The sequence below is a fragment of the Puntigrus tetrazona genome, unplaced genomic scaffold, assembly GCF_018831695.1.
Source record: "Puntigrus tetrazona isolate hp1 unplaced genomic scaffold, ASM1883169v1 S000000966, whole genome shotgun sequence".
NCBI lineage: Eukaryota > Metazoa > Chordata > Actinopteri > Cypriniformes > Cyprinidae > Puntigrus > Puntigrus tetrazona.
The window spans coordinates 68,758-88,634 of record NW_025048561.1 but is presented as its reverse complement, the minus strand read 5'-3'; the positions used below and the strand labels follow the sequence as shown (position 1 = coordinate 88,634).

The 19,877-nt window shown below is 41.1% G+C and overlaps 1 non-coding gene and 18 pseudogenes across 1 annotated transcript; all 19 read left to right on the top strand.

The window, feature by feature from the left end:
• Window positions 1-226: 226 nt before the first annotated feature.
• Window positions 227-345, top strand: LOC122336607 (annotated as a pseudogene).
• A 278-nt stretch (window positions 346-623) lies between these two features.
• LOC122336687 lies at window positions 624-740 on the top strand (annotated as a pseudogene).
• Window positions 741-1,015: 275 nt separating this feature from the next.
• On the top strand, window positions 1,016-1,134 carry LOC122336648 (annotated as a pseudogene).
• A 276-nt stretch (window positions 1,135-1,410) lies between these two features.
• LOC122336606 lies at window positions 1,411-1,529 on the top strand (annotated as a pseudogene).
• Window positions 1,530-1,805: 276 nt separating this feature from the next.
• On the top strand, window positions 1,806-1,923 carry LOC122336653 (annotated as a pseudogene).
• A 272-nt stretch (window positions 1,924-2,195) lies between these two features.
• LOC122336727 lies at window positions 2,196-2,314 on the top strand. The gene has a single exon (XR_006249361.1). It is a non-coding gene; the product is annotated as a 5S ribosomal RNA (ribosomal RNA).
• A 277-nt stretch (window positions 2,315-2,591) lies between these two features.
• LOC122336632 lies at window positions 2,592-2,711 on the top strand (annotated as a pseudogene).
• A 276-nt stretch (window positions 2,712-2,987) lies between these two features.
• LOC122336638 lies at window positions 2,988-3,106 on the top strand (annotated as a pseudogene).
• Window positions 3,107-3,377: 271 nt separating this feature from the next.
• Window positions 3,378-3,496, top strand: LOC122336622 (annotated as a pseudogene).
• A 279-nt stretch (window positions 3,497-3,775) lies between these two features.
• LOC122336635 lies at window positions 3,776-3,892 on the top strand (annotated as a pseudogene).
• Window positions 3,893-4,169: 277 nt separating this feature from the next.
• Window positions 4,170-4,288, top strand: LOC122336605 (annotated as a pseudogene).
• Window positions 4,289-4,562: 274 nt separating this feature from the next.
• LOC122336627 lies at window positions 4,563-4,682 on the top strand (annotated as a pseudogene).
• A 274-nt stretch (window positions 4,683-4,956) lies between these two features.
• LOC122336693 lies at window positions 4,957-5,075 on the top strand (annotated as a pseudogene).
• Window positions 5,076-5,356: 281 nt separating this feature from the next.
• LOC122336604 lies at window positions 5,357-5,475 on the top strand (annotated as a pseudogene).
• Window positions 5,476-18,078: 12,603 nt separating this feature from the next.
• On the top strand, window positions 18,079-18,199 carry LOC122336710 (annotated as a pseudogene).
• A 274-nt stretch (window positions 18,200-18,473) lies between these two features.
• LOC122336650 lies at window positions 18,474-18,590 on the top strand (annotated as a pseudogene).
• Window positions 18,591-18,867: 277 nt separating this feature from the next.
• Window positions 18,868-18,984, top strand: LOC122336686 (annotated as a pseudogene).
• Window positions 18,985-19,261: 277 nt separating this feature from the next.
• On the top strand, window positions 19,262-19,380 carry LOC122336603 (annotated as a pseudogene).
• Window positions 19,381-19,655: 275 nt separating this feature from the next.
• Window positions 19,656-19,773, top strand: LOC122336711 (annotated as a pseudogene).
• The last annotated feature ends 104 nt before the right edge of the window (window positions 19,774-19,877 follow it).

Genomic DNA, 19,877 nt, shown 5'->3' with positions numbered 1-19,877 from the left:
TTGATGGGAGACTGCCTAGGAATACCAGGTGCTGTAAGTTTTTGAGTTTTTTCACTACGTAGCTGTTCTTAAACAGAGTTTGACTGTTTTTAACTACTTAACTAATGCTCTTATCTTTAATGTAGCTCATTTTGAAGTATTTTTTTGTATTTCATTCATTACTTATCTAGTATAATGGCACTTAGTGTGCCTCACCTTAAAATAGGGGCTTTTTGCAGCAGCTTTCGCTTACGGCCATACCACCCTGTTCACGCCTGATCTCGCCTGATCTCAGAAGCTAAGCAGAGTTGGGCCTAGTTAGTACTTGGATGGGAGACTGCCTAGGAATACCAGGTGCTGTAAGTTTTTGAGTTTTTTCACTACTTATCTAATACACTGGCCCTTAGTGTGGCCAAAGTTTGACCAGCTCTTTGCTTTCCTTACTGCTTATTTAATTCAATTGCCTTTAAAGTAGCTGTTCTTAAACAGAGTTTGACTGTTTTTAACTACTTAACTAATGCTCTTATCTTTAATGTGTAGCTCATTTTGAAGTATTTTTTTGTATTTCATTCATTACTTATCTAGTATAATGGCACTTAGTGTGCCTCACCTTAAAATAGGGGCTTTTTGCAGCAGCAGCTTTCGCTTACGGCCATACCACCCTGTTCACGCCTGATCTCGCCTGATCTCAGAAGCTACAGAGTTGGGCCTAGTTAGTACTTGGATGGGAGACTGCCTAGGAATACCAGGTGCTGTAAGTTTTTGAGTTTTTTCACTACTTATATCTAATACACTGGCCCTTAGTGTGGCCAAAGTTTGACCAGCTCTTTGCTTTCCTTACTGCTTATTTAATTCAATTGCCTTTAAAGTAGCTGTTCTTTAAACAGAGTTTGACTGTTTTTAACTACTTAACTAATGCTCTTATCTTTAATGTAGCTCATTTTGAAGTATTTTTTTGTATTTCATTCATTACTTATCTAGTATAATGGCACTTAGTGTGCCTCACCTTAAAATAGGGGCTTTTTGCAGCAGCTTTCGCTACGGCCATACCACCCTGTTCACGCCTGATCTCGCCTGATCTCAGAAGCTAAGCAGAGTTGGGCCTAGTTAGTACTTGGATGGGAGACTGCCTAGGAATACCAGGTGCTGTAAGTTTTTGAGTTTTTTCACTACTTATCTAATACACTGGCCCTTAGTGTGGCCAAAGTTTGACCAGCTCTTTGCTTTCCCCTTACTGCTTATTTAATTCAATTGCCTTTAAAGTAGCTGTTCTTTAAACAGAGTTTGACTGTTTTTAACTACTTAACTAATGCTCTTATCTTTAATGTAGCTCATTTTGAAGTATTTTTTTGTATTTCATTCATTACTTATCTAGTATAATGGCACTTAGTGTGCCTCACCTTAAAATAGGGGCTTTTTGCAGCAGCTTTCGCTTACGGCCATACCACCCTGTTCACGCCTGATCTCGCCTGATCTCAGAAGCTAAGCAGAGTTGGGCCTAGTTAGTACTTGGATGGGAGACTGCCTAGGAATACCAGGTGCTGTAAGTTTTTGAGTTTTTTCACTACTTATCTAATACACTGGCCTTTAGTGTGGCCAAAGTTTGACCAGCTCTTTGCTTTCCTTACTGCTTATTTAATTCAATTGCCTTTAAAGTAGCTGTTCTTTAAACAGAGTTTGACTGTTTTTAACTACTTAACTAATGCTCTTATCTTTAATGTAGCTCATTTTGAAGTATTTTTTTGTATTTCATTCATTACTTATCTAGTATAATGGCACTTAGTGTGCCTCACCTTAAAATAGGGGCTTTTTGCAGCAGCTTTCGCGCTTACGGCCATACACCCTGTTCACGCCTGATCTCGCCTGATCTCAGAAGCTAAGCAGAGTTGGGCCTAGTTAGTACTTGGATGGGAGACTGCCTAGGAATACCAGGTGCTGTAAGTTTTGAGTTTTTTCACTACTTATCTAATACACTGGCCTTTAGTGTGGCCAAAGTTTGACCAGCTCTTTGCTTTCCTTTACTGCTTATTTAATTCAATTGCCTTTAAAGTAGCTGTTCTTTAAACAGAGTTTGACTGTTTTTAACTACTTAACTAATGCTCTTATCTTTAATGTAGCTCATTTTGAAGTATTTTTTGTATTTCATTCATTACTTATCTAGTATAATGGCACTTAGTGTGCCTCACCTTAAAATAGGGGCTTTTGCAGCAGCTTTCGCTTACGGCCATACCACCCTGTTCACGCCTGATCTCGTCTGATCTCAGAAGCTAAGCAGAGTTGGGCCTAGTTAGTACTTGGATGGGAGACTGCCTAGGAATACCAGGTGCTGTAAGTTTTTGAGTTTTTTCACTACTTATCTAATACACTGGCCCTTAGTGTGGCCAAAGTTTGACCAGCTCTTTGCTTTCCTTTACTGCTTATTTAATTCAATTGCCTTTAAAGTAGCTGTTCTTTAAACAGAGTTTGACTGTTTTTAACTACTTAACTAATGCTCTTATCTTTAATGTAGCTCATTTTGAAGTATTTTTTTTGTATTTCATTCATTACTTATCTAGTATAATGGCACTTAGTGTGCCTCACCTTAAAATAGGGGGCTTTTTGCAGCAGCTTTCGCTTACGGCCATACCACACCTGTTCACGCCTGATCTCGCCTGATCTCAGAAGCTAAGCAGAGTTGGGCCTAGTTAGTACTTGGATGGGAGACTGCCTAGGAATACCAGGTGCTGTAAGTTTTTGAGTTTTTTCACTACTTATCTAATACACTGGCCCTTAGTGTGGCCAAAGTTTGACCAGCTCTTTGCTTTCCTTACTGCTTATTTAATTCAATTGCCTTTAAAGTAGCTGTTCTTTAAACAGAGTTTGACTGTTTTTAACTACTTAACTAATGCTCTTATCTTTAATGTAGCTCATTTTGAAGTATTTTTTTGTATTTCATTCATTACTTATCTAGTATAATGGCACTTAGTGTGCCTCACCTTAAAAATAGGGGCTTTTTGCAGCAGCTTTCGCCACACGGCCATACCACCCTGTTCACGCCTGATCTCGCCTGATCTCAGAAGCTAAGCAGAGTTGGGCCTAGTTAGTACTTGGATGGGAGACTGCCTAGGAATACCAGGTGCTGTAAGTTTTTGAGTTTTTTCACTACTTATCTAATACACTGGCCCTTAGTGTGGCCAAAGTTTGACCAGCTCTTTGCTTTCCTTTACTGCTTATTTAATTCAATTGCCTTTAAAGTAGCTGTTCTTTAAACAGAGTTTGACTGTTTTTAACTACTTAACTAATGCTCTTATCTTTAATGTAGCTCATTTTGAAGTATTTTTTTGTATTTCATTCATTACTTATCTAGTATAATGGCACTTAGTGTGCCTCACCTTAAAATAGGGGCTTTTTGCAGCAGCTACTACGGCCATACCACCCTGTTCACGCCTGATCTCGTCTGATCTCAGAAGCTAAGCAGAGTTGGGCCTAGTTAGTACTTGGATGGGAGACTGCCTAGGAATACCAGGTGCTGTAAGTTTTTGAGTTTTTTCACTACTTATCTAATACACTGGCCCTTAGTGTGGCCAAAGTTTGACCAGCTCTTTGCTTTCCTTTACTGCTTATTTAATTCAATTGCCTTTAAAGTAGCTGTTCTTTAAACAGAGTTTGACTGTTTTTAACTACTTAACTAATGCTCTTATCTTTAATGTAGCTCATTTTGAAGTATTTTTTTTTTGTATTTCATTCATTACTTATCTAGTATAATGGCACTTAGTGTGCCTCACCTTAAAATAGGGGGCTTTTTGCAGCAGCTTTCGCTTACGGCCATACCACCCTGTTCACGCCTGATCTCGTCTGATCTCAGAAGCTACAGAGTTGGGCCTAGTTAGTACTTGGATGGGAGACTGCCTAGGAATACCAGGTGCTGTAAGTTTTTGAGTTTTTTCACTACTTATCTAATACACTGGCCCTTAGTGTGGCCAAAGTTTGACCAGCTCTTTGCTTTCCCTTACTGCTTATTTAATTCAATTGCCTTTAAAGTAGCTGTTCTTTAAACAGAGTTTGACTGTTTTTAACTACTTAACTAATGCTCTTATCTTTAATGTAGCTCATTTTGAAGTATTTTTTTTTGTATTTCATTCATTACTTATCTAGTATAATGGCACTTAGTGTGCCTCACCTTAAAATAGGGGCTTTTTGCAGCAGCTTTTGCTTACGGCCATACCACCCTGTTCACGCCTGATCTCGCCTGATCTCAGAAGCTAAGCAGAGTTGGGCCTAGTTAGTACTTGGATGGGAGACTGCCTAGGAATACCAGGTGCTGTAAGTTTTGAGTTTTTTCACTACTTATCTAATACACTGGTCTCCTTAGTGTGGCCAAAGTTTGACCAGCTCTTTGCTTTCCTTACTGCTTATTTAATTCAATTGCCTTTAAAGTAGCTGTTCTTAAACAGAGTTTGACTGTTTTTAACTACTTAACTAATGCTCTTATCTTTAATGTAGCTCATTTTGAAGTATTTTTTTGTATTTCATTCATTACTTATCTAGTATAATGGCACTTAGTGTGCCTCACCTTAAAATAGGGGCTTTTTGCAGCAGCTTTCGCTTACGGCCATACCCACCCTGTTCACGCCTGATCTCGCCTGATCTCAGAAGCTAAGCAGAGTTGGGCCTAGTTAGTACTTGGATGGGAGACTGCCTAGGAATACCAGGTGCTGTAAGTTTTTGAGTTTTTTCACTACTTATCTAATACACTGGCCCTTAGTGTGGCCAAAGTTTGACCAGCTCTTTGCTTTCCCTTACTGCTTATTTAATTCAATTGCCTTTAAAGTAGCTGTTCTTTAAACAGAGTTTGACTGTTTTTAACTACTTAACTAATGCTCTTATCTTTAATGTAGCTCATTTTGAAGTATTTTTTTGTATTTCATTCATTACTTATCTAGTATAATGGCACTTAGTGTGCCTCACCTTAAAATAGGGGCTTTTTGCAGCAGCTTTCGCCACGGCCATACCACCCTGTTCACGCCTGATCTCGCCTGATCTCAGAAGCTAAGCAGAGTTGGGCCTAGTTAGTACTTGGATGGGAGACTGCCTAGGAATACCAGGTGCTGTAAGTTTTTGAGTTTTTTCACACTACTTATCTAATACACTGGCCCTTAGTGTGGCCAAAGTTTGACCAGCTCTTTTTGCTTTCCCTTACTGCTTATTTAATTCAATTGCCTTTAAAGTAGCTGTTCTTTAAACAGAGTTTGACTGTTTTTAACTACTTAACTAATGCTCTTATCTTTAATGTAGCTCATTTTGAAGTATTTTTTTTTTGTATTTCATTCATTACTTATCTAGTATAATGGCACTTAGTGTGCCTCACCTTAAAATAGGGCTTTTTGCAGCAGCTTTCGCTTACGGCCATACCACCCTGTTCACGCCTGATCTCGCCTGATCTCAGAAGCTAAGCAGAGTTGGGCCTAGTTAGTACTTGGATGGGAGACTGCCTAGGAATACCAGGTGCTGTAAGTTTTTGAGTTTTTTCACTACTTATCTAATACACTGGCCTTAGTGTGGCCAAAGTTTGACCAGCTCTTGCTTTTCCCTTACTGCTTATTTAATCTAATAGACTGTTTCCTTTAGGGATGCATGGTTATCGCTTAGTTTATGGTTAAAATATTGTTTTGTTTCTGTTTCTTTATTATCTTTGTTTGTAAATGTGGGAGATCCGGAGTGGTAGAGATTGAGGTACTAGTGAATGTGTTTGGTTGTTGATTTTATGTCCGTGCACTTGTAGCTGCCCACTGTTAATTGTGTTTTGTTTAGCCGGCGGTGGTTATCGCCTGCCTCTCTGCGTGGATGACAGTGGTAAGGTGGCTGGGATTGTGTGTGGTTTGGTCACTGTATTTCTGTTTCTTCTGTAGGTTTGCAGGTGGGGATTGCTGTGAGCTTGGCTGCTGTGAGAACACTTTGGCTTCTAGGCCTTCTTTTCGCTTTCCTAGGCAACCCATGCCGCCACCTAGGCCAGTTTTCTTTATTTCTTTTTTCTTATTTTGTGGGCATTTCTACATCCAAAAGGGTATGTAAGATGTTTTAACATGTTTGACTTGTCTTTAATAAAATGCATTTGATCTTTAAAGTCACCTCATGGCCCCTTCTTTTGGTTATTGACACAGTAATTGGTCATCATACCACACCTGGCGAGGTTTGCAGGGTCTGTTTTTGTTTTTTTTCGAAGTGGTTGAGGTGTTGCTTTATTGGGTTTTTTGTATTTCTTTTTTTTGTTTGTTAGTAATCGGAAACTGCAGTATGAAGACGAGTATCATCGTGAGACTCTGGTTCATGGACTATGGATTTTATTCATGTCTGAATTGTTTCCTAAATAATTTGTCAGTCAGATATGGAGCAAGAACTAATAGACTTGGTGAGCAAGTACGGAACTGCGTACACAAATGAGGAGCTGAGAGAGAGCTTCCTCTCGCGGCAGCAGTGTCTCTAACCAACCTCACCCTTCTGTAATTAATGCCTCATCTCCAGTGTCTTTTAATAGGTACTTTTGTGCCTCAGAGAGGAAGTGCCCATGATTTGATGGAAAGGTGGACTCCAACTTGAATATTGAGGATTGGATTGAGGAGGCTAAGGTGTGTATCGAGGGTAGGGCTGGTCTGATAAGGAAAAGGGGGTGTTTCTGCTTGATCATCTGGGAGGAGCGCCAGAATGGAGATAAACTCCAATCTTCAGCCATCAGGAAAATCCAGAAGCTGTTTTTGAAGCATTAAAAGATTTTGTATGGGGGAGATTGACATTTGTGCAATTACAACAGAGGTTTCTACATGAGCTAAAACAAAAAGAAAGCTAATCACTTACCGAATTTTTCTCATGCTCTTAAGTCATTGATGGATGCACTTCTTAACGGAACCCAGGCAGCGCTCCTACTTTGGACAAAAGTGCTTCACGACCAGTTTGTTGAATATGTTCAAGATGTAATGCTGAAGGCAGAGCTAAAAAGATTTGTGAGGGAGAGAACCATCTCCTACATTGCTGGAGGTCTCGACGTGAAGCCTTTAGGTGGGTGGAAGAGGGGAAATAAGGAAACAACTGCCTTATATTCTTCAGTCATGGTGTAACGCCACTCATGGTAGGTTATTGATATGGAGCCCAAGGTTAGGTTCCAGGATTCTACAGATTCCAGATTCTACAGAGGTTAAGGGAGATGTTAAACAACAACAAGTACAAAATAAATGACCTTACCCAGCTGCTTTGATAGTTTTATGTCTCAGAGGAATGATCCACTAGTTGTTCCTCTGACTAGGCAGAATCCTTCACACTGATGCCTTCGCTTGTAATAGAGTTGGGCATATTGCCAGATATTGCTCTATCATCCTGGCCTGTTGAGTCAAATTCTAGATCACCTCAGGCAAAAGGCACAATGAGACTTCTGTTGGGGAACCTGATAGTGTAGCCCTCTCCCAATCTTGGAGTCAGATCGTGAGAAGCAGTGAAGCCAAACAAACCCTGTGTGTCTCTACTATTTTAAAGGCCTTGTGGGTAAATGCTCATTGTGGATCATGTAATGGGGGTTGAGATCTCATGTTTACTGGACACTGGTTCAATGGTAACTACTATAACAGAGTCATTTTTGAGAAACATTTTCACAATTGAGGGTGGATGCTCTAAAAAAATGTAGTTGGCTTCAATTAAAGGCAGCTAATGGTCTCTGCAAATACCATATGTGGGTTATTTGAAATAGATGTGATTGTGTTGGGGCAAACTCTTCCAAGGCAAGGTATTTTGTTGTGAAAGATCCGGTTGATAACACTGTTCCATCAGAAGAAGGCAATTTACCCAGGCCTCTTGGGTATGAATGTACTATGACAATGTTATAATGACTTATGGTTATAATGGCCCAGCACTATTTTCAGTCCCTCAGGTCAGGCAGGCAGATAGGGCTGAGAGATGCTCTTGTCTGCAGTGTCACCATGCTTGAGGAGTCCCCGTCCCTGATTTGTTGGTTATGTGAGAGTCCAGTCCTGCCAACCTGTCCAGATTCCAGCTGGAACGATGAGGTTAGTACCTGCTTGCGGTGGTTCAAAGATTATACAAAGTGGCAAAGTAGTTTTTTTAGAACCTCAGGGTCCAGAGGGTGGGGCCTGCCTGCTGGGCTACACTCACCTGCCTTGTTGCAGTGTACGCAAGGTGTGTGTCTATGTACCAGTAGGTTAATGTTGGTATGGAACCTTTATATTTGCTCGCCAAGAATTAGGATTGGGTAGCTTAATTATTGCAGAAATTATAAAATCTAATCAAGACATCTTTTCAAGAAAGATTTATCACAGGAATCTTCAAAGCAGTGATTGTCCATTGTCAAACTATTACATCAGAGTCCAGTAATTGATTTGCAGGGTTAGAATTCCTGGGCTTAAAGATGCTGAGGGGGAGGAAGTTAGAAGATTGTTGATTAAATATTCAGACGCTTTCGCTAAGCATGATGGTGATTTGGGTTGTTCAAATTTAATTGATCATCAAATTCCCTAATAGATGATATACCAGCGCGCCAGCCATCATCGAGAATTCCGCCCAGTCAGTCTGAGAAGTGAAGGCACATATTAGACAGGCTGTTGGACAGTCATTTATTAGGGAGAGAGGTAGTTCAGAGATGCCTCACCAATTGTTTTGGTGAAGAAGAAAGATGGATCTTTTAAGAATGTGTATAGATTACCGCCAGCTTAATGCAAGAACTCAGAAGATGCCTATCTCCTTACCAAGGATCGCAGGAATCATTGGATGCCTTAACTGGAGCTAAGTGGTTTTCAACTTTGGGATTTGGCAAGTGGATATAACCAGGTACTCAGCGTTGCTGAAAGGGATCGATTTAAGACCGCTTTTTGCACTCCATTTGGGCTCTTTGAGTTTAATAGGATGTCATTTGGATTGTGCAATGCCTCCAAGTACTTTTCAAAGATTGATGGAGCGAATTTTTGAGATCAGAGTTTCCAAACTTTATTACTTTATTTGGATGATGATGTGGATTGTTTTTCACAACAAAGTTAAGCAACACCTTTCAATGATTGGGTGCTGGTGCTGATCAGCTTGAGACAACAGAACTTAAAGATAAAACTGAGCAAATGTAGTTTCTTTCGCTGCGCAGAAGCGCTATATTTGGGGCATGTGGTCTCTGCTACAGGGGCCAGTACAGATCCAGAGAAAATAGCAGTAGCAGGAAATCCAGCCGCAAAATCTTCAAGAACTTCAATCTTTTCTTGGTTTTGCGTTATTATCGCTGGTTTGTTAAAATTTTTTCATAGATTGGCTGCCCCTGAATATACATTAGTAGCGATACATGATCCGGGACAGAAGAATAAACGAACCAAGATTAATTTAGGACGAAATGGACTGACTTCAGGAAAATGCTTTCCAGGCCCTTAAATCTACGTTGACTAATACCCAGTCCTGGCTTATGCTGATTTTAGTAAATCTTTTTATTTTGGACATTGATGCAAGCCACCAAGGTCTGGGTGCTTATTTTGTCTCTAAGAGTGATGGAGGCAAAATGTCGACCAGTGGCATTTGCAAGTAAGGCAAGGTGCAAGTGTCGGCAAGTTTATTTATATAGTACATTTCATACACAATGGTAATTCAAAGTGCTTACAAAAGAGGAAATAAAATAATTGTAAGATTTAAATAACAATAAAAGAAATTAAAATAAAATAAAAACACTGATTTAAGATAAATTGAATTAAAAGCAAAAGAGATTGATTTAAAACAGTTTAAAATAAAAGAAGCAAAGTAGAGTATACAGTTCGACAAAAGACTGTACAGTGCTCATTCTAAATGCACAACTAAACAGATGAGTTTTGAGTCTGGATTTAAAAGTGACTAATGTTTCAGCACATCTGATCTCTTCAGGAAGCTGGTCTCCAGATGCTGAGCAGCATAATAACTAAAAGCAGATTCTCATTGTTTGGTGTGAACCTTGGTATTTCTAACTGACTTGATCCTAGTGATCTGGAGTGGTCTGTTGGGTGTATAAATAGTGATCATATCTCTGCAATGTATTTAGGTCTCTAGTCCATTGAGTGATTTATAAACGAGTAAAAGTGTTTTAAAATCAATTCTAAAATGTCACTGGGGCAGTGCAAGGACCTGAGGGGACTGTGTGATAAAATTTGATTTTCTGTTCGAGTCAGATCCTGGCAGTAGCTGTCTGGATGAGCTTGTGCCAGTCTGATGGTCTTTTTGGGAAGGCCAGTGAGGAGACCATTACAATAGTCCACCCTGCTGGTGATGGAAGGCATGGACTAGTTTCTCCAGGTCTTGTTTTGGCACACAAAGCATCTTATTCTTGCAATATTTTTAGGTGATAGTGGTGACGCTGATTTAGTCACTGCTTTGACATGACAGCTGGAAATTAAGGTTTATGGAATCACACCAAGATTCTTGACTTGCCTTTTGGTTGTTTGACCCTTGAGTTAAGGTGCATGCATTCACTCTCAGGAATCCCCATCTTTATTTCTAAATGCAATGACCCTCAGTTTTCTCCTTTGTTTAACTGAAGAAAATTTTGGCACATCCAACTGTTGATTTCCATCAATGCATTGGCAGAGTGAGTCAATGGGGCTGTAGTCATTTGGGTGATAAGGCTAGGTAGATTCATGGTGTCGTCAGCATAGCTGTGTGATAGGCAATTTGATTCTTTCTCATTATTTGACTTAGTGGTAGCATATACAGGCTAAACAAGAGCGGGCGCAAGACCTGAGCTCTTGTGGACTCCCCACATGTCATGGACGCCCACTTGTAGACCTATGCTCTCCTATACTCACACAATAACTCCCTCCTCTAAAACATGACCTGAACCAGTTTAGAGCTATTCCAGAAAGCCTGACCCAGTTTCTTCAGTCTGTCTAGAAGAATGTTATGATCGACAGTGTCAAACGCAGCACTAAGATCTAGTAGTACCAGCACTGATATTTTACCAGAATCAGAGTTTAGGCGAATATCATTTATTATCTTAACTAACGCTGTCTCTGTGTTGTGGTGCGGTCTGAAACCAGATTGAAAATGATCCAGATAACCATTTGAGTTCAAGTAGCTGTTCAGCTGATTCAGAACTACCTTTTCAATGATCTTGCCTACGCACCAGTAATCGAAGATTTGATATCGGCCCATAGTTACTCAACATACTGTTATCAAGATTTCTCTTTCAGAGGGGCTTAATAAACCGCAGTTTTCAGGGCGTTACGAAACCCAGGAAAGAAGTGATGTCTCACCACTTCTAAGATGTCAGCTTTAAACAGTCAAACACGCTTTGAGAAAAGATGTGGGAGTGTGTCAAGACAGCAGGTTGAGGATTTTAGGTGCTGTACTACTTCCTCCAAAGTTTTATATCACTGTTTCAAGAAATCACACATAGTGACTCCTTTTGAGATTGTGGTTGAATCTGATATATTCTCTACATCATCTGATGTTTTAATTGCCTTTCTGATATTTTCGATCTTCAGAAAAGAATGAGGCAAACTCATTGCATTTGTTGTCTGAAAGCATTTCACTGGGAATCTGACTTGGGGGTTTGTCAGTCTCTCAACCGTGAGTAAAAAGAGTGCGGTGTTGTTCAGGTTACTTATTTATAAGGTTTGAGAGAAAACGCCTGTCGTGCTGTGTGGCTAATTCCACATTAAAAGCATGCAGGCTGTCTTATAGATGCCATAGTGGATTTCAAGTTTTGTCTTCTGCCACGTCCGCTCAGCCTTTCTGCATTGGTGTTTTCATGATCTGCACTGCTGTTGATTTTCTCCAACATGACTTTGTCTGCCAGTCTTCTTACTGACTTTCACAGGTGCAATATCATCCATGACATTCTTAACTTTTGAGTCAAAGGACTCCAGGAGAAGATCAACGCAGTCGGGCAGAAATGCTTGGCATTGAAGAAACAGCCTTCATAAATAGCACACTTGTGTTCTCATTAATGCATCTCTTTCTGATACAGTGACAGATCTGGATTCAGTGGTAGCAGAGATCAATATATCAAAGAAAATACAGAAGTGATCAGACAGTGCTACATCCTTGATAACAATGGACTAAAAGCTGTAAACCCTTACTAATGAGTAAATCTAGCGTGTGCCCATGGTGATGTGTAGGTCCATGCACATGCTGAATCAGCTTCAAAAGTGTTTAAAACGGTTACAAATTCTTTTGTAGTTTTGATTTCTGCATTTTCTATGTGGATATTAAAATCCCTGCAATCACAAAACAGTCAAATTCTGAACAAATCATTGATAACAATTCTGTGAACTCTTCAACAAAGGCTGAGAATATTTTGAGGCCTGTAAATAATGATAAACAGGATGCGTGAGCACCTTTCAACACAATCCCCTAGATATTCAAATGACAAGTACTGACCAAATGACACTTGTCTGCACTGAAAGACATCTTTTAAAGAGAGCAGTAACCCCACCCCCTCTTGTCAACTCTGCAAACATTCATATAAGTGAAGTTGGGAGGGCTGTTTCATTGAGCACTGTTGCACTGCAGCTTTCTTCAAGCCATGTTTCATTTAGAAACATAAAATCCAGATTGTTTGTAATTATTAAATGGCTGATCACAAATGGATTTGTTTTTAGTGATCGAACATTTAATAATGCTAGCTTGATGGTAGTACTTTTTGTTTCTATAGAAGTCTGAGTTTGTTGTCTAATGGGCCGCAGATTAGATTTGTCAGCTGTACGCCTGGAAAAGGCCTTAGACTTTCTATCCTGTAATAAGACTGAGATAGTGAGAGACACACTGGGTTCCCCGCTGGTTTTCTAAACATCCTGAAAGTTTTTGCTGTAGTTGCGGGACCCAAACACATCACTGAGAGCTGTTATCAGTTGTTTTGCTTTACCAGCTGCAGATGGAGGAGGGATGGCCTGCTGCTTGTCGAGCGTACGGGAAGAGCTCTCGCTGGAGGAGGGGTGAGCTGGGCTGGCAGTGGCCTTGGAGGCGGTGGTGCCCGCCGGCTTTTGTAGTTGATAACTGGGCCTTCAGTGAGCAAAGGAGTGGGGAGAGTCTGGTTTAGCCACCAGTTCTCCATTTTTTGTGAGGCTGAGGCGGCGATGCTTGAGAGGGGATAATGTCTCTGGTAAACAGAGCATTGGTGCTCCGTGGCAGAATTATGCTGTCCTGGCTTCCTGGCTGATTACCAGAGAGTCGCCCTCGGCTCTGAGTCCTGAGCCGTTGTTGTGCGTCACATTGTGTCTGTGATGGGCTCTGCGGGCAGGGCTCAACTCATGATAGTGTCCACAAACAGTGCTTGTTGTGGCTCTGTGGTGTTTTCTCAGTGTCCTTGTGGATGTGTTTGACTCAGATGATGACTCTGAGGCTGATATGAAGTCCTGTCGTCATCCATACTTTGTCCAGGTGTGTGTGTGTGCCATTCATGTTGAGTGGACTGGGCAGACTCTGCTGATGGATGACGGAGTGAAAAATAGATGTTGTCCTTTAACACTCTCACCAAGTTTGTTTGGGTGAAGGCCATCCAGTTTAAACAGTTGTCTGTGTCCCCAGAATAGATTGAAGTTGTCGATGAAGTTGACTCCTTTTGACTGCAGGTTCTTGTAGCCAAGTATTCAGTCCAAGCAACCGTGGAAAACATGTTTGTTCCTCTTGCTGGGAGTGGTCCACTGATGAACGACTGACTTCAACCTTTGAAGTGTTTCGATAAGTTCACTGAAGTCCCTCTTCAGGAGTTCTGATTGCTCCTTACTTAATGTCATTCTTCCCACATGGATGATGACTCGTCTTTGCAGTCTTGTGCTTCATTAGAACGTTCTGAAGTCCATTGTTTACATCAGAGACGGTCGCTTGAGGAAAGCAGCATGTAGTTGTCGTTCTGCTCCTGACGCTTCTGGATAATGGGAGTCTCCGACTATCAGAGTTCTAGGCTCGCTGTTCTGTGATCTGAACGCCGCTGTCTGTCTCGACCTGAGCGCTGTTTCAGTAGCGTGTGTTAGCTACTGGCTGATATGACTCCTGCTCAGTCACTTTCGGGATTCTCACCCAAATCTAAAAATTCAAATCTGTTCTCGAGCTGTACAGGGGTGGTAAATACCAGTTTTTCCAAGCCTTCTCATGGCTATGTCTGGGGTAGATGATGCCACAGCGGCACATGGAGATACTCGTGACAGTCTGGTGTCTCGAGTGCCTTTGGGTCTCGGCTCCCTGTCTTTGCCACTGATTTGTGTGTTGATCAGCTTTAGCTTGATTCGCTACATTTATATACTGTCGAGATTGATTCGATTCACAGGACTTCACCGGCTGTGGGCTGAGGGGGTCCGTGATGATCTGCTGTGTGATCTGCTTGTTTTGGGAGTCCAGCAAGTAACTTGTTTCAAGAGCCACAATCCTTTGTAGCAGTCTGTGGCAGTTTGTGTGCAGCAAGTAGATTCCAGAAGAGGCATTTTCTTGCTTGTTTGTTGAAGATAGGAAGCTGTGTTTTCTCCGTGTCCGAATGTAAGCTGCTAGCAGCGGAGGCAGATAACTAGTTCTTCTCGTGAGTAGCTATTATTGCAATCCCGAAAGTTTTTGCCAAATATGTGTTGTTTGAGCACTGTGCTATATGCTGAAGTTAAAACTTAGTAAAATCAGAAAAAAAGTAGATAAAAGTAGATAAAAAGAAGCAAAGCGCTGGAGCAGTAAGCAAGAGCGTCCAACAGTCGCAGTAAGCCGGAAGCAAGAAGGATTACGACTGCCTGAACGAAACATGCAGAACTATAGCTCAATGAAGCTGGAGTTTTTGGCCCTGAAATGGGCTGCAGAAAAGTTCAGAGAGTACCTGTTGGGTCAGAAATGTTTGGTATATACAGATAATAATCCTCTTAGCCATTTGCAAACTGGGCGGTTGGGAGCATTGGAGCAGCGTTGGGCTAATCAGTTGGCAGATTTTGGATTTGGAAATAAAATACAAACCTGACGCCCAATGTTAACGCTGGGATGCCCTTTTCTAGAAAAAAAATATTGCGCCTGTGGCAGAACTGGCTATGACTACTGCAATGCCGAAGGAGGTGCATCAATGTGTTCATGACAGTCAGCATGTAATGGTCAGTGAAACAATTTCGGTTTTCCCTGAACAACCTAGAGAAAATCTTGGTGCCCTGCTAGAGGCTGACCCGGTTATTGGGCGATTCCTGTGTATTGGGATCGTCAAAGACCCCAGATGCTCAGGAGAGAGCGGTAGAGTCACCAGCGGTGCTTGAATTGGTGCGGCAGTGGGGGAAGCTGGTGAAGATGGAGGGGGTGCTGTATCGGGAGATTCTGTCCCCAGGATGAACACAGAGAGATTCAGGTTGTTTTACCAGCTGTCCTCAGGGAAAGGGTCCTCACAAGCTTGCATGATGATCATGGCCATCAAGGAATTGAGCGGACAGCAAGTTTAGTGAGAACTCTGTGTTATTGGCCGAGTATGTTTAAGTTCATTGAGGAATGGTGTAAGAAATGCCAGCGCTGCACCCTAGCTAAAGTGGAAAGTGCACTAAAAGCACGTAGCTTTATGGGACACCTGACAGCAGAAAGACCGCTAGACATTTTGGCCGTGGATTTTACATTGTTGGAACTCTGCGCCAAATGGACTTGAAAATGTATTGGTGTTAACTGATGTATTTTCTAAGTTCACACAAGCTATCCCAACTAAAGACCAAACAGCAGCAACAGTGGCACGGTTTTAGTGGAACGTTGGTTTTACTTTATTTGGAGTACCACGACAACTTCATTCAGATCAGGGGCGGTGCTTTGAAAGTAAGCTGATTCAAGAATTATGCAGATTGTATGCTATTTCAAAACTCGCACCACCCCTCTTATCGACTTCAAGGGAATGGTCAATGTGAACGCTTTTAATAGAACAATGCATGATTTGCTGCGCACATTACCTCCAGAGGAAAACGCCATTGGCCAGATCATCTTGCTCAGGTGGTTTTTGCATATAATACCACAGAACACCAGTCTACTGGGTACGCCTTTATGTCCTCATGTTCGACAAGAGCCCCATTTGCCTGTTGACTTTCTGCTGGGACTGGATAGTCATGTCCAGAGTGATGCGGAGTGGGTTGTGGACCACAAAATAATTTGGAAAGAATATTTACTAAGGCTCGAGAACGCCTTCAGTATGCTACAGAATACCGAGCTCGACTAAATGATCTTCAGGTGCGACATGAAAAGTTAAGTGAGGGGCAGGTGGTGTATCGAGAGCACATAACTTCAAGGGTAGAAATAAGATCCAAGATGCATGGGATTCAACCTCCTTATAAAGTGATTCGATGTTCAGATGGACATGGAGCTGTGTATGCTGTCGCACCGGCAGATGGAGTGATGGATCAGAAACATTCATCGCTCCGACTGCGCGCCCAGCCTATGTCTCTCCAGATGACCCTGGCCTCCCTAATTTAGTTGATCATCAGACACTGCTAGAGAAGCAGATGAAGACATGGTAATGATTTCATTGATGCCTGGGAGTGTATCTACTCAAGATAAAGCTCAACTTCGGGTCCAGACCTCAATCTTTGCAGGAAGATAGCAATTCGTCCTGACTGCAGTAGGTGATGTTGAAGCCCATCTTCCTTCACAACATGAAGCGGTAGTAAGGCGCATAAGAAGGGTAGCAGCTGGATGCCATTCTAAACCCATATCATCTCCCCAGGCCTGTATGCATTAGTGAAACTCAGTTAAATGGTCCGTTACTCCTCTTATGATGGGGTTGTCCAATGATAACCCCACCGTAGTGTTTCGCCCATGGTTGTAGGGGGCTAATGTAATCGACGGGACGGCGATTTAAATTGAAGGGGTAGATTGTAATGGATATGGGTTGGGCACTTACAAGTCCCAGCAGCCCCAGGGCTCTTTAAAAGGAAGTAGTAAGGTTGTGTTTGTTCTTTTTACTCTCCGTTTTTCTGATTTTGGGGAAAGGTGGCGGGAAATGTAGAGTGGCATGTAGGTAAGGAGATTTGAGTGATGCATTCTTACTACTTTGTTAGTTTTATCGATTGCATAATGAATTGATGTTGTGGTAGATGTTACTTTGGGGATATGAGCGCAGATAATCATTGCCGCCAAATATCATGGGAGCGCTATGGAGAACTGAGAATATGCTGTACCACTAATAGTAGGTAGAAGTCTGGTCATATTGATTTTGTTTATAGGTGTTTTGTTTTAATTAAATTATCTGACTTTTTATTTTAGTGGTGTGACTGGAGTATTGCCTGACTGTGGCCTGACCATCTTGTCGAAATAGTGGATGTGAAAGGTATTTAACGTTTTAATGAAAAAAGGGTTTTATTTATTTTTAAATTGGAAAGTGAGTGCATCTTATTTAATGAATGTCTCTAATTCTTTTTGATTTTTCTGTTTGTAATAGACTGTTTCCTTTTTAGGGATGCATGGTTACTGCTTTTATGGTTAAAATATTGTTTTGTTTCGCTTTATTATCTTTGTTTGTAAATGTGAGATCCGGAGTGGTAGAGATTGAGGTACTAGTGAATGTGTTTGGTTGTTGATTTTATGTCCCTGTACCTTGTATTGCCCACTGTTAATTGTGTTTTGTTTAGCCGGGTGTGGTTATCGGGTTGCCTCTCACAGTGTGGATGACAGTGGTAAGGTGGCTGGGATTGTGGGTGGTTTGGTCACTGTATACTAATGCTCTTATCTTTAATGTAGCTCATTTTGAAGTATTTTTTTTTGTATTTCATTCATTACTTATCTAGTATAATGGCACTTAGTGTGCCTCACCTTTAAAATAGGGGCTTTTTGCAGCAGCTTTCACTACGGCCATATCACCCTGTTCACGCCCAGTTAGTACTTCTGGATGGGAGACTGCCTAGGAATACCAGGTGCTGTAAGTTTTGAGTTTTTTCACTACTTATCTAATACACTGGCCCTTAGTGTGGCCAAAGTTTGACCAGCTCTTTTTTTCCTTACTGCTTATTTAATTCAATTGCCTTTAAAGTAGCTGTTCTTTAAACAGAGTTTGACTGTTTTTAACTACTTAACTAATGCTCTTATCTTTAATGTAGCTCATTTTGAAGTATTTTTTTGTATTTCATTCATTACTTATCTAGTATAATGGCACTTAGTGTGCCTCACCTTAAAATAGGGGCTTTTTGCAGCAGCTTTCGCTACGGCCATACCACCACCTGTTCACGCCTGATCTCGCCTGATCTCAGAAGCTAAGCAGAGTTGGGCCTAGTTAGTACTTGGATGGGAGACTGCCTAGGAATACCAGGTGCTGTAAGTTTTTGAGTTTTTTCACTACTTATCTAATACACTGGCCCTTAGTGTGGCCAAAGTTTGACCAGCTCTTTGCTTTCCCTTACTGCTTATTTAATTCAATTGCCTTTAAAGTAGCTGTTCTTTAAACAGAGTTTGACTGTTTTTAACTACTTAACTAATGCCTTATCTTTAATGTAGCTCATTTTGAAGTATTTTTTTTGTATTTCATTCATTACTTATCTAGTATAATGGCACTTAGTGTGCCTCACCTTAAAATAGGGGCTTTTGCAGCAGCTTTCACTTACGGCCATACCACCCTGTTCACGCCTGATCTCGCCTGATCTCAGAAGCTACAGAGTTGGGCCTAGTTAGTACTTGGATGGGAGACTGCCTAGGAATACCAGGTGCTGTAAGTTTTGAGTTTTTTCACTACTTATCTAATACACTGGCCCTTAGTGTGGCCAAAGTTTGACCAGCTCTTTTGCTTTCCTTACTGCTTATTTAATTCAATTGCCTTTAAAGTAGCTGTTCTTTAAACAGAGTTTGACTGTTTTTAACTACTTAACTAATGCTCTTATCTTTAATGTAGCTCATTTTGAAGTATTTTTTTTTGTATTTCATTCATTACTTATCTAGTATAATGGCACTTAGTGTGCCTCACCTTAAAATAGGGGGCTTTTTGCAGCAGCTTTCGCTTACGGCCATACCACCCTGTTCACGCCTGATCTCGCCTGATCTCAGAAGCTACAGAGTTGGGCCTAGTTAGTACTTGGATGGGAGACTGCCTAGGAATACCAGGTGCTGTAAGTTTTGAGTTTTTTCACTACTTATCTAATACACTGGCCTCTTAGTGTGGCCAAAGTTTGACCAGCTCTTTGCTTTCCTTACTGCTTATTTAATTCAATTGCCTTTAAAGTAGCTGTTCTTTAAACAGAGTTTGACTGTTTTTAACTACTTAACTAATGCTCTTATCTTTAATGTAGCTCATTTTGAAGTATTTTTTTTTTGTATTTCATTCATTACTTATCTAGTATAATGGCACTTAGTGTGCCTCACCTTAAAATAGGGGCTTTTTGCAGCAGCTTTCGCTTACGGCCATACCACCCTGTTCACGCCTGATCTCGCCTGATCTCAGAAGCTAAGCAGAGTTGGGCCTAGTTAGTACTTGGATGGGAGACTGCCTAGGAATACCAGGTGCTGTAAGTTTTGAGTTTTTTCACTACTTATCTAATACACTGGCCCTTAGTGTGGCCAAAGTTTGACCAGCTCTTTGCTTTCCTTACTGCTTATTTAATTCAATTGCCTTTAAAGTAGCTGTTCTTTAAACAGAGTTTGACTGTTTTTAACTACTTAACTAATGCTCTTATCTTTAATGTAGCTCATTTTGAAGTATTTTTTTTTTTGTATTTCATTCATTACTTATCTAGTATAATGGCACTTAGTGTGCCTCACCTTAAAATAGGGGCTTTTGCAGCAGCTTTCGCTACGGCCATACCACCCTGTTCACGCCTGATCTCGCCTGATCTCAGAAGCTAGCAGAGTTGGGCCTAGTTAGTACTTGGATGGGAGACTGCCTAGGAATACCAGGTGCTGTAAGTTTTTGAGTTTTTTCACTACTTATCTAATACACTGGCCCTTAGTGTGGCCAAAGTTTGACCAGCTCTTTGCTTTCCTTACTGCTTATTTAATTCAATTGCCTTTAA